Source organism: Rhamphochromis longiceps, linkage group LG13, assembly GCF_057381845.1.
Source record: "Rhamphochromis longiceps isolate RC_006_pf linkage group LG13, R_longiceps_female_GT1.1, whole genome shotgun sequence".
NCBI lineage: Eukaryota > Metazoa > Chordata > Actinopteri > Cichliformes > Cichlidae > Rhamphochromis > Rhamphochromis longiceps.
The window spans coordinates 11,829,253-11,841,463 of NC_140569.1; positions in this window are offsets into that span (position 1 = coordinate 11,829,253).

The window sequence follows — 12,211 nt, forward strand, 5'->3', positions numbered from 1 at the left end:
ACTATCTGTGTGTATTTGTATGTCTTTAAACCTTGAAGGGATACCATTAAAACTGTGGCAAAAACCAGCATAATCGTACACTTGTGTCTTCAGCCCAGCAGCTACATCTGGCCATGTTTGGTTCCTCAACTCTTCAAGGTAAATGAACACAAATTTTGTGCATTACAGTAAGAGATATCTGCCTTCTTTTTGAAACCATCGCCCCCCGCTGGCCACTGAAAAGAATGGCATTTTAAGGCACTTTCACTTTGGTTTCATTGTTCAGACCAGAAAATCTATGTCCATCCTTTATATACAGCCTATGCTTGTGTCTCAGTTAATAAATCAGCAGCAGGCAGGCCAGCCTGTTTATCATCTCTTCTTGTCAAAGCTGAAACTGGAGTTTCTTCTCTGATTTGCTGATGAAATGAAATTTTCTTCATAGCTTAATAGGTAGAGTTTGAGAAAGAGGAAGTTTATGGCACCAAAATACCAGACGGTGAGGAAACAAAATCATCCGTCCTGTGACTCTTTGCCTCGTGACATCCTGTCCTGTGTACAGCAGTTTTATAGTAATGTGTCTCCCCATGCACTCTTTTTTTTTGAGCGGCACGTGCGGCGTGTGTATGTGTGTTTTCCTTGCACACAGCAATAATAAAAAGCACATCAGCACAGGCCACATTTTTCAAGTTTGTTTGACGCATTTAAAATGCTAATAACTAGTTTATTATGTGCTACATCAAATGCAAATGTTCTGTTTTACTGCCACAAAGTTCGGTCGACGTTAGCATTTGCATATCTTATGTCTGTCTCCTTAGCATGCATGGAGGAACTGGATAGCGGGCAGACTCCCAATAAATAACATTAACAGGCACATTAGATAAACAAGCTCCAATGATGCCGCTATTAGGAGATGCAGAGGCATAGTCGGCTTAAATGTAGGTGTTTGACACAGCAGCATATGGTGTGCAAATTCCCCCAAATCAACCTAACGCCAACGTTATCTGGAAATGTCAGGGGGAGCAGACGGATTGAAAAAACATTGCTTTAACGGCAGACGCTTTACGATGTTGAGAAAATGCTGTGGAGGAATTTGCCTCTTTAAGACCAACTGGCGAATGGTGCTCCTCCGTGTGTGTGTGTGTGTGTGTGTGTGTGTGTGTGCAGGGGGGGATGTGTCGTGTCTTTGTGTGTGTGAAAGAGAGGGACAGCCATTAAGATCGTAGTTCAAACTTTAATTGTAAATGCGAAACTTTGTCTGGTTTAATGTTTGGTTCACTTCATGTCTTAATCACCTCCCGGCTCCATTCAGACACCAACCGAGATGTAAACATTCCATAAAGACGATCATATATTCTCTGACTGTCGAGCCTGTAATTCATTATAAATATGAGATGGAACACAATGACATTTTAACGCCGTTGGTTTTGCAACTTCTTTTTTTAAACAATTGCTTTGAGATGTGGCATGCTGACAGATGGGTGCCCCCCCCCCCCCCCCCAACCCCCGTCCCGTATTTTACACAATGAGAAGCCAGTTTAAACGAACATGCTTCAAAATGTCACCACTGCAACATATGCGACATATTTCTAACAAAAAACAATAACAAAGGCAACTTTGGAATTTTATGGCAATCTTCTTGGTCCAGAAGGTATATTGTAACATTTTGGGATGTCCGTAAATTTTCAAGTTACACACAAGATGGGGAAAGGGTGGGGCGGATAACCATAAACGGTGGGGAAAGAAAGGAAAACCACAACAAGACACTCTTCTTTTGTCTGCTCCCTTCAGTCACCAGAGTGGATCATCTGCCTCCAGATCCTCCTCAAAAGCATCCTCTTATGTCACACCGACCCTCTGCATGTCCTTGTTCACTACATCAGTTAATCTTCCTCTTTTCCTACTGCCTGGCAGCTCCATCTTCAACACTCTTTATATTTAGTATATCTATAACCCTCCTCTGCACATGTTCAAACCACCTCAGCCTTGCCTCTCTAACGTTGTCTCCAAAGCACTCATCCTGAGCTGTCCCTCTGATATACTCATTTCTAATCTTTTCCCTCTGGTCACTCCCAATAAAAATCTACGCATCTTCAGCTCTGCCACCTCCACCTCAGCCTCCTCAGTGCCACTATCCCCAATTCATACCTCAGCAGGTTTCACTAGCATCTTGTAAAAGATGTCTTTCACTCCTCCTGCTGTTCTTCTGACACTTTTGTGCACTGTCCGTTTCTTTGGATGGTTGACCCTAGATATTTAAACTTCTTCTGCTTTGGTGTCGTTTCAGTTTATCATGGACCTCTAGACTCGATCACATAAGCCATAAAAAAAGTTAGTAAGCCTTTAGTCAATTTGCATCCACATGACTGGTTTAGAATATTTAAATAAAGAATATTTTAATTTCTATGCGCTTGACTTTCACCTTAAGCTTCTATCTGTTAATCAAAGTGAAACTTATCACACTGCAATTGTAATTACAAGATAATTTAGTTTAAATAAGCAGGGATTGGAACAAATATTATCTTGGCTCGGATTTTTAAACCTTGTTAAAATGTCAGCATAGATTTAACCTGTCTTGTAGTTTATGTAATTATAAATGCATTAACATAGGCTCTCTTTAACCCAACAGTCTCCTCTCTCTTCCCTTCAGACCTCCTTTCCTCTCTTCTAAAGGCCACTCGTGACGAGATGCCAGTGTTCACTTGTTCCTCCATTTGTACTCACTGTACACCCGGGCACTCTGGATGAGTGTCAGCTACATACCACAAACAAATGCTGAAGTGTAGATGCTAATTCTCGCTTTTTGAGACTCCCTCCTTCCTCCTTCTAGCATGCCCAATAATCTCTTCTCCTCTCTCTCTGTCTGCCTCCCTCTCTGCTCCTAATCCGCTCCACAGCCGTGAAAACTCTCCATGAGAGAGAGATGACCCGTTCTAATGGGTGGAGGCAACCACCCACACACACAGCCGCGGAGGGTCCAGCCAAAACACACACAAAACACACACATAACACACACACACACAGAGCCGAAGATTGCCGGGCTTATCAAGACGCAGCGAGCCAAGGAGACTCTGCACGATTTAAACCGTTAACAGATGATTTTCAAGTTTTAGGAAATCCTGCCCTGCTCTGTCAAAACAGACGGTTGAAGCTGGTCTGGAGATGAAGTTATTAGATCATTAACCGATTGGTCACTTCACAGAAAATCTATCACGATGGTTTGCTTGTGTGGTAAAGTAGCAAAGCAAAACTTTTGCTCGCTCCAGCTTCTAAAGTGATAGTTTATCTGATTTACATTCATGTAACGTCTCAATTTTAAACATCCAACTAAACAAAACTATTTGAATAAGTCGACTCTGGCTTAGTTTTCTGGCAGTTTATAATTAATATTATACTTTATTATAAAATATTGCCAGATTAATCAGTGAAATAAGTGAAATGTTGAACTTGTACTGTTTATACTTCTGTATTGATCTACTGCAGAAATAAAAATAAAGGTTGCGCCGCCCGTGAGCACACCTGTTTGTTTGTCTTTAACCATAACTGCCCATTAGTTACTGATTTATTTCAGGTGAGATTGCAGGTGAATAAGGTAAAGAGATAGCTTGACATTTTATTCACAACTGTATTCCTTCAGTTGAAAATAATGCAGCGAGCTTCTGAAAGATTGTACTAAAAAAAAGAAGCAAAAAACACTGCGGTGATTAGAGTATTTGAAACTGCTTGAACACTTTCTGATTATCAGAGTATGAAATCAGGCTTTGAAAGCTTTGTCTTGTAAAACAATTACATAGTGGATTTAAGTTAATTATTTCTTTATTTATCTATTTTTAAGTTTTTGGAAATTGGATGTAATTTGCACATGAGGTATAATCTTATTAAACATAGAATAATTTGAGTAATTAAATGAATACTGGCATGTGTATGAGGGATTTTTCTTTCCACAATCTCAAAATTGACAGGTAGATGAAGAAGCATTTATTTATTTGTTTGTTTGCTTTAATGTCTTGCTTTAAACCTTAAATAACAACTAAACCAAGCCATAGTGGATCATCACATCATAAGCTTTTAATTGTGATGAACTCATCAGCCTTTGCTTCTGTATTTTTTCTCCACAAACTCCTGAAAGAACAACAAAGTCTTGAAATGCTCCGCTATCTCTTGTGTACTGTTGGTTTCAGTGAAAGCTAAAAATGACACAAGGATCCTGGACCATAAACTGCAAACAATGACTCAACACAAAGCTTCAAAAAGCGAGCAGTTTTGCAGATTTTACCTGAGCAACCTTGTAAAGAAAGATAAAAATGGTGACTTTTGTGCACTTTTGGATTCAAAAATAGTGGTTCACAATTTAAGCAGCTGTGTGATAAAATGGTTTGACCTGAGATGGTATTTAAACATCTCCAATGAAAGAACATTCAAACTTATCATATCAGCTGAGATCGAACAAAGACTCCTCTCCAGAACGAGGGAAAACCTCGCCGTGGATCGCACCAGCTGTTTTGGTGAGCTGAGTGTGTGCAGGTGTTGAGCTCTCAGTGGGATCGTTCAGCCATTTTCCTTCATGCTTGTTTATTAGACCCCTTAAAGGACACACGCAGCTGCTTTTGAATGTTGTTAGCCAGTTGGGTACAGATTACATATGCTCTCCATCCCCGCTGAACATTTGCCAAAGCGAACTACGAGCTTTAAGATTATCATTTAGTCAATAGCATTAAATGCACAATAGTTTTCTCTGGGTCTTTTTCTCCAAGGTTTTCTTTACAGAGAAAAGGGTTTGCGATTTGGCTGGTTTTTACTGAGTGACACATTTGTTCGCCGTATCCTCGAGTGTGACACAAGGACAGTTTAAATACTGTATGATTATGTCACGAAAAAAAGAAAGAAAAAAAGGGTTTTAAACCTCTACAAACAATTTTAAATTGTGTTCCTATTTCATTAATCAAAATAATGTGCATTAGAAAAAGATCAGATGAGTGGTGAAGACAGAATTTGTTGGTAAAAATAGAATTTGTTTTAAAAGCGTCAGATTTGTTACATTTAGACTACAAACCACAGTTAGTAGTATACTACTATAAAGTTGCACTATTTGTATTTAAAGCCTTAAATGGTCTTACACCTGCATATGTGCTACATATGCTGCATCCATTCACTTCCTGAAGATCATTAGGGTCTGCTTCCCAGTCACTCTTGACTGTCCAGTGATCGAAGTTTATTGTGCCTCTGCTGTGGTTGAACTAAAACTCTCCCAAGCGACCTCAGAAATTCATCAGCTGTGGCGATATTTAAATCTGAGCTAAAGAAATGCTTTTTTTTCTCTTTAGCTTTTTTTTCCTCTTAAGCTTTTGGAAGCTGATATCTGGAACTGTGTTCAGAGGACAAGCTGCTCTTGTGTTATTTTACATAAATGCTGTGAATGTGTGCATTACGGATTTTTAGGAACTACTTTTAGTTTTTCATTGTTTAAATTTTTCGTAGTATAGCACTTTGATTTAAACACGCTTTATTAATAACATTTAATTATTGCTTTCTCTCTCCAAGCGTCAAATATTTGAACATAAGCTGTATGTCAGCAAGATTGTTTTTTCTTCTCATAATGAGGAATCGTTCATTTATGTATTTGGTCACAGATTAAGTGACATAACCGGTTGCAGGTCACAGATGCTGTTTTCCAGATTTTCCAGAATTATTTCAGATCTTCCTGTGACATCAAACTGATTAAACCTTTTATTGAGCTGATGTTCAGGAAAGATTGGTTTGGTTCAGTGCAGCAACAAAAATCTAAATCTTCCCCTAAGCTCAACAATTCATAAGTATAGCTTTTAATTTATAACCTACTCTCTACGTCTTCAGTGTTGTCATTGTCTGTTCGGTGTATTTTATATAATGTTAATCCATCATGCTCTCCAGTGTCAGCTGGAAAGGTTGCATGCAACTTAGCCATCTAACACAGCTCCAGCTGCACAAAGTGATAGAGAGCATGAGTGAGCTGTAGCACTAATGCATGTTAAGTCACTGATCTCACATATGAAGTTCTCTGCACCTTCTTCACTGTGTTCTGCTAACGTCAGTCACATACATTCACATACATTCACATACAAGTGATGAGGAAATGCAGGTAGTCCAGCCTGGTAGCAGTTCCAGTGTGACTATTAAGACCTGAGGCTAACATGAGTGTCATCATGCTGTTGTAACGAGGTTCATGTAATCAATCACAATCAACACATTCAAGTTATATTAATAAAGAGAAAAAATGCTTTCTGTCTCATTAACAACATATACAGGCTTTAAAGACAACACAGACATGTTTTTTTGCTCAAACAATATGGGGCCTGTCTACCCTGGCGCACACACACACACACACACACACACACACACACACACACACACACACACACACACACACACACACACACACACACATACACAAACATAGCCCTGCTAGTTAGCAACAGCAACACTGGCCTTTTTCTAGAGCATTTTCTCCAGACCGGCTCCTCTGGCCATGCTTCAACAGATGGCCCAACAGATCCCTGGACGGGCCTGTGAGGTGGAGAGAAAGGGGCTGTGTGGGAGGAGGGGGGGGGGTTGGCACCCTCTAAGGAAGGCTGAGGGGGGTGTAGTGTGGGTGAGGGAGGAAGGAGACATATGTCCACAGTCCTGGCCCCTGCTGACGGACTGTCTCTGCTGGCTGCTTAGCGATTGGCTTGTCTTTCTCACAAACACACCACACACATGCATTAGCATGTTTTTGCCACTTAGGTGGATGCTGCATTGACTTCCATATATCCCCTGATGACTGTTATAATTCTATAGACAAATGCTCAGTCTTAACCCTTAAAAAGGCAGCTTACTTATTTACTCCTTCTCCCCCCGCATTGGGAGGTGACTCCTTGTGATGTGACTGGGTGAACAAACTGTTGTCCTCACAATGCGAGCAGCATATGCACGCACACACACACACACACACACACACACACACACACACACACACACACACACACACACATGCACACACGTGCACAGATACATAAACTTATTCCAATAAGTCTGGCAGATCGCTGCAGTACAGCTCGTCTTCCTCTCCATCTGCAGCTAAAAGACCCACGCGCCCCGACAATGAGGTGACCATGTCACTGCCTGAGCCGAAGCAGAGGGATGGAGAGAGAGAGAGAGAGAGAGAGAGAGAGAGAGCGAGGGAGAAAAGCAAGAAGTAGGGGGAGAGAGGGGAGGGAGGGGACGAGGGAGGGACACATTAACAAGCTATAATCTCAACTGCCTTATCCATAATGCATTGTGTGGGCCAATTTACATGGTGCTGGTCCCTCTGGGAGAAAGGAGATCATCCATCACATTACTTTATTAGCTCCCTCACTCTCTCTCACAGATGCGTGCGCGCGCGCACACACACACACACACACACACACACACACACACACACACACACACACACACACACACACACACATCATTATTTGTCTCTGCCTCTCCCTCTGTTTTGTGGGCCTGTTTTGTCATGGTTGTTGTTTCAAACTGCTGCTGCCTCTATAAAACAACTCCAAACCGAGCTGTGTTTTGCAGACTGTGACAAGCAGTGAGGGATTTTTTTTATTTTTTTAAATGTGACAGCCGCTGGTTTCAGCATGCATCAGAGGATTTAGGTACCTGACAGGAATCTGAGGCTGAGCCTTGTTTTTCTGAAGGTAAACTGAACACACACAAAGTAATTAAACACTGACTGATTTCCCTTAATTTAATATGAAGCTTTAGGGGATATTTGATGAAATTTAACATGAATAATGAATTACACCGTGGCCCTTTCAAACAGGTAGCCTTATATTGTTAGCAAACAGTATTTGAAAGAAGAAAAATAATATTTCTCTTCAATTTAAGTCTGTTCAAATCTACCCTCTAATTTTAAAGGATCAAATAATTTTCTTTATCATCAAAATATTTGTTTTTCTAAAGCAAATTTTATGCAAAAGCAGTGTTGCAACATTTAAAGAGCATTATAAATCAACCAGTACAGGAGTTATGAATCAAAATCAATAAATTTGTTCATGATCAGTGAGGAAGAAAACACGTTCATTTTATTTTTTGCGCACGTATTATATTTTTAAACACACATTTTATGTTTCTTATACTGTTTAAATATCAAGCACGATGGAATCCACGCATAAACATTTTCATGCTTCCTTTATTGATAAAGTTACTGTTTGGTTTTTACTGGTTTTTCATTAGGTTAATTCAACATTTCGATTTTTAAAATGATTTCGAGTTCATTCTAAAGGTATGTTAAAACACGCCGATTTATTTTGTTATCGTGGGCTGGTTTGGCAGGATGTGCGCACGGTGTGTTTGTGTTGGCTGATAGACTCAGAATCAAGGAAATTAATTGTTGCCACTTTAGCCACACACACACACACGGATTACAGATCCATCAGATCCCGCAGTCACCCTGTGAATAAAACGAGCTGTAATTGCAATCATATATGTGTGGCTTCAGCTCCGCGCACCATTAGTATCGCAAATAAGTAATAATTTGCTAATGACAACATTATGTTGAGTCAGTTTAGGGGCAATTAAAGTGAGTGATATTTACATATGCCTAATGAATCACCGAGCGTGGCAGTTCGGGCGGACTCTAATGAATATTCATCCAGGCATTTCTCCCCTGCGCGCAGCAGTTTATAAACTGAATTATGGCTGATTTGCCCTTTTAAAAAATGAACATGGGCGCATCTCCCACAAGGAGGCGGCGAACAATAACGTCTGATTATAAAAATGTTTTACTGCTAAACTGCCGGTGAGGAGACGGCGGCAGCGTGGTAAAAGACTCTCTTTGGAGGGGTGCTGAGGAGGGAGAGCCCACCTAAAATCAATCCAATTTAGTCTGGGCCCTCTCCACCTCTTTTTAGACTGACAGAAATATTCGCAGCGTGCACACGGGGCGTGCTCTGTCATCGCACTGGACATGTTCAGCAGCTGCTTTTACTAGAGGAGTCTGCCTTCAGGTTATCCCGAGCAGAGGTTAGACTCACACCAACCTTTAAAAGCGCGGGGTTGACTCGCTCCTCCACCCGCCTGTGATTTCTCCGGTAATTGCCCCCGGTTGGTGGGTGAGTCGGCTGAGCGTTGACCTCTCAGGTGCGGGGCCAACAGGCGGTATCGGTTTGCATTCAGAGGGCGCTTAACAAGATGGGCTGCACGTTTATCATGCAAATAAGCAGCTCTCTAGCAGGTGTCAGCGCACACTCGCATGAGTGCGCACGCACACGTGCATGCGCGCGAGCAGAGGCTTTAACAGCACTGCAGTCATTATCGCATTACAAATGTAACCACAGACACACAAGGCTGACATATGCAGCTGTGCCTCATAATGACCAATGGCCCAAAAACAATACTCAATGATTAAAAAATACATTAAAATCACACTGAGCACAACTGTAAACCAAAACATCATTTTATTGTAAACATTTTGCACATTATAAGCATGTGGCTGTATTTTTAGATGTAGCATACATATGTGCACTCATAGCCAAGAGGCTTTGGGAAGCATTTTCATTTTTTTCATATATGTTTAGATTTTCAAATACAGATCCCGAATGTTTAAGAGTCTAAATCTTTTATTATTATATAATTAAAGATAATACTGTCTGGCTTTATTAAGTGAAACATGCAGAATCGCTGCCTACAGATATAACACTCCCCACAAGCTTTATGTTGCTGCTGATAAATTATGACAACTTTTACATTTAGGTTAACTGCATCTGTAGATCGCTTCAGTCCTTCCTCAGTCCTTCAGTTTGTCGCCACCTCTTTGATTCAAATGTATCTGCTGCCACCTTGTGGTTTATTTGTGCCACTGTCGTTTTTGGGAGTAGCACAAATGACAGTTGCACACATTTTGTTTCATACGCTGCAACTTCAGTTGTCTGGATTATATTGTTTAGATGGGAAATGAATTCTTATATAGTCTTTGTCTGCTCCACTTCAGCACTAAGACCACTTTATACAACATGTTCCATTTGCTGCTTAACACCGAGAAGACCAAGGAGCTCATCGTGGACTACAGGAGGAATGCTGACCCACATCCACCCATCCACATTAAGGGGACGGCTGTGGAGCGTGTGAGCAGCTTCAAGTTCCTGGGAGTCCACATCTCCGAGGATCTCACCTGGACGACCAACTGCTCCAAGCTGGTCAAGAAGGCTCACCAGCGCCTCTTCTTCTTGAGGACTCTGAGGAAGAACCACCTGTCCTCAGACATCCTGGTGAACTTCTATCGCTGCACCATCGAGAGCATCCTGACCAACTGTATAACAGTCTGGTACGGGAACTGCTCTGCCTCGGACCGGAAGGCGTTGCAGAGGGTCGTGAAAACTGCCCAGCGCATCGCCAGAGCACCACTTCCTGCCATAAAAGACATCTACAGGAAGCGGTGTCTGAAAAGGGCTGGGAAAATCATCAAAGACCCCAGTCACCCATCACATGGACTCTTCACCCTCCTGCCCTCTGGGAGGCGCCACAGGAGCCTCCGGACTAAGACCACCAGGTACCGGAACAGCTTCTTCCCCACAGCTGTCAGACTCCTGAACTCTGCCTCCTGACATCTGACCCACGTTAAACTCATGGACTGAACATACACACACCCACAATGGACAACTGTACCCTCAAACACAATAATAACATGGACTGAACCACCACTCACAACCACTAGCACTTTATATAGCCTCTGTAGAAACTATCTACACCCTCACTTATCTTAACTGCACTACTGTATAGCTCTGTGTAAATAATCATTCTGTACATTCGATAATCTTTAATCCTACAACTGTTTACAACTTGCATAGTTCCCATTTCTGTATAGCTGTATATCCCAGATTCTGTAAAGTTATTTATTTCATATTCTGTATAGTTTTTCATATTTATATCCTGTTCATATCCTGTACATAGCTTGTACTCACTACAGCCTGTACATACTTATAGTTATAGAATATTCACAACATACTTCATACCGTGTACATTATAACATACCATAATAGACCCATTTCTGTAATATACTCACATATCTATATTATTGCTAATATATATTGTAATATATCTATATCACTAAGCACTTCTGGATGGATGCAAACTGCATTTCGTTGCCCTGTACCTGTGCATGTGCAATGACAATAAAGTTGAATTCTATTCTATTCTATTCTATTCTATTCTATTCATTTAGCCCAAAAAATCATACAAATACCTTCTACACTCAAACAAATGAAATTGGATGGTTGTTACATGTACAAGATCCAAACTTGTAATTTGAACTAAATAATTTCACGTTTCTATGGTGAACGTAATTGAATCATGTAGCATCTACATGAAATTCAGCAACTTAATTTGTTCTTGTTGAGATGACATGATACAATCTAGTAAGAGTGGTTCATTACCTGGACTCACGACATTCACAAGATCACATTAGATGTCAAACTTGCAGAAAGTTCTGCATCAACCCTTGTAATCATAGCTTTCCTAGCTTTGTTGAGCCTGGATTGACAGCTTGGTGGCGTGATGGTTAGTACTGTTGCCTCCCAGCAAGAAGAGCCTGGCTTCAAATCCACAATCTGGCTGGTTTGTGTGTAATTAGAGTTAGGTTTTGGTGATTCTAAATTACCCATGAATGTAAGTGCAAATGGTTCTTTGTCTCTATGAAATCATCAACCCCATAGCGGTTCATTAAGCAAGACTAGCAGTAATTGCCTTGATTAACAAAGTAGTTGTTCCAACAACAAGATTTCATTGTGTTTTCCTAAAGTTTTTAACTTGTGTAGAATGAATTAAAACAAATTTCACTCTACATACTTAAATCAGTCACTTCAAGTCAATGCAAGTATACTACGGTGATCCAACGTAATCTGATTACATTAAACCACCAAATGCCAAATGTGTTGGTTTGACATGATCAAAAATGGGTTATTGTACTTGGTTAAATCACATGGAAAAAGGTGCCATGATTAAATTGTGTTCATCCAAAGACAGATTTTTTTGAGCGTATCTAACAAGAACACAGTCACATGCCAGCGAATGCATCAGGAGCAACATAAGGTTCAATATTTGTCTCATTAGTAGATGTCCTGTTCTGTAATCCACAGCCACCCCAAACAATTTAGCTCATATATTTCTGCACTCGTAGCCAAAAAAGCTTTCATTTTTATATTCAGATTTTGTGCAATCTATGGAAAAG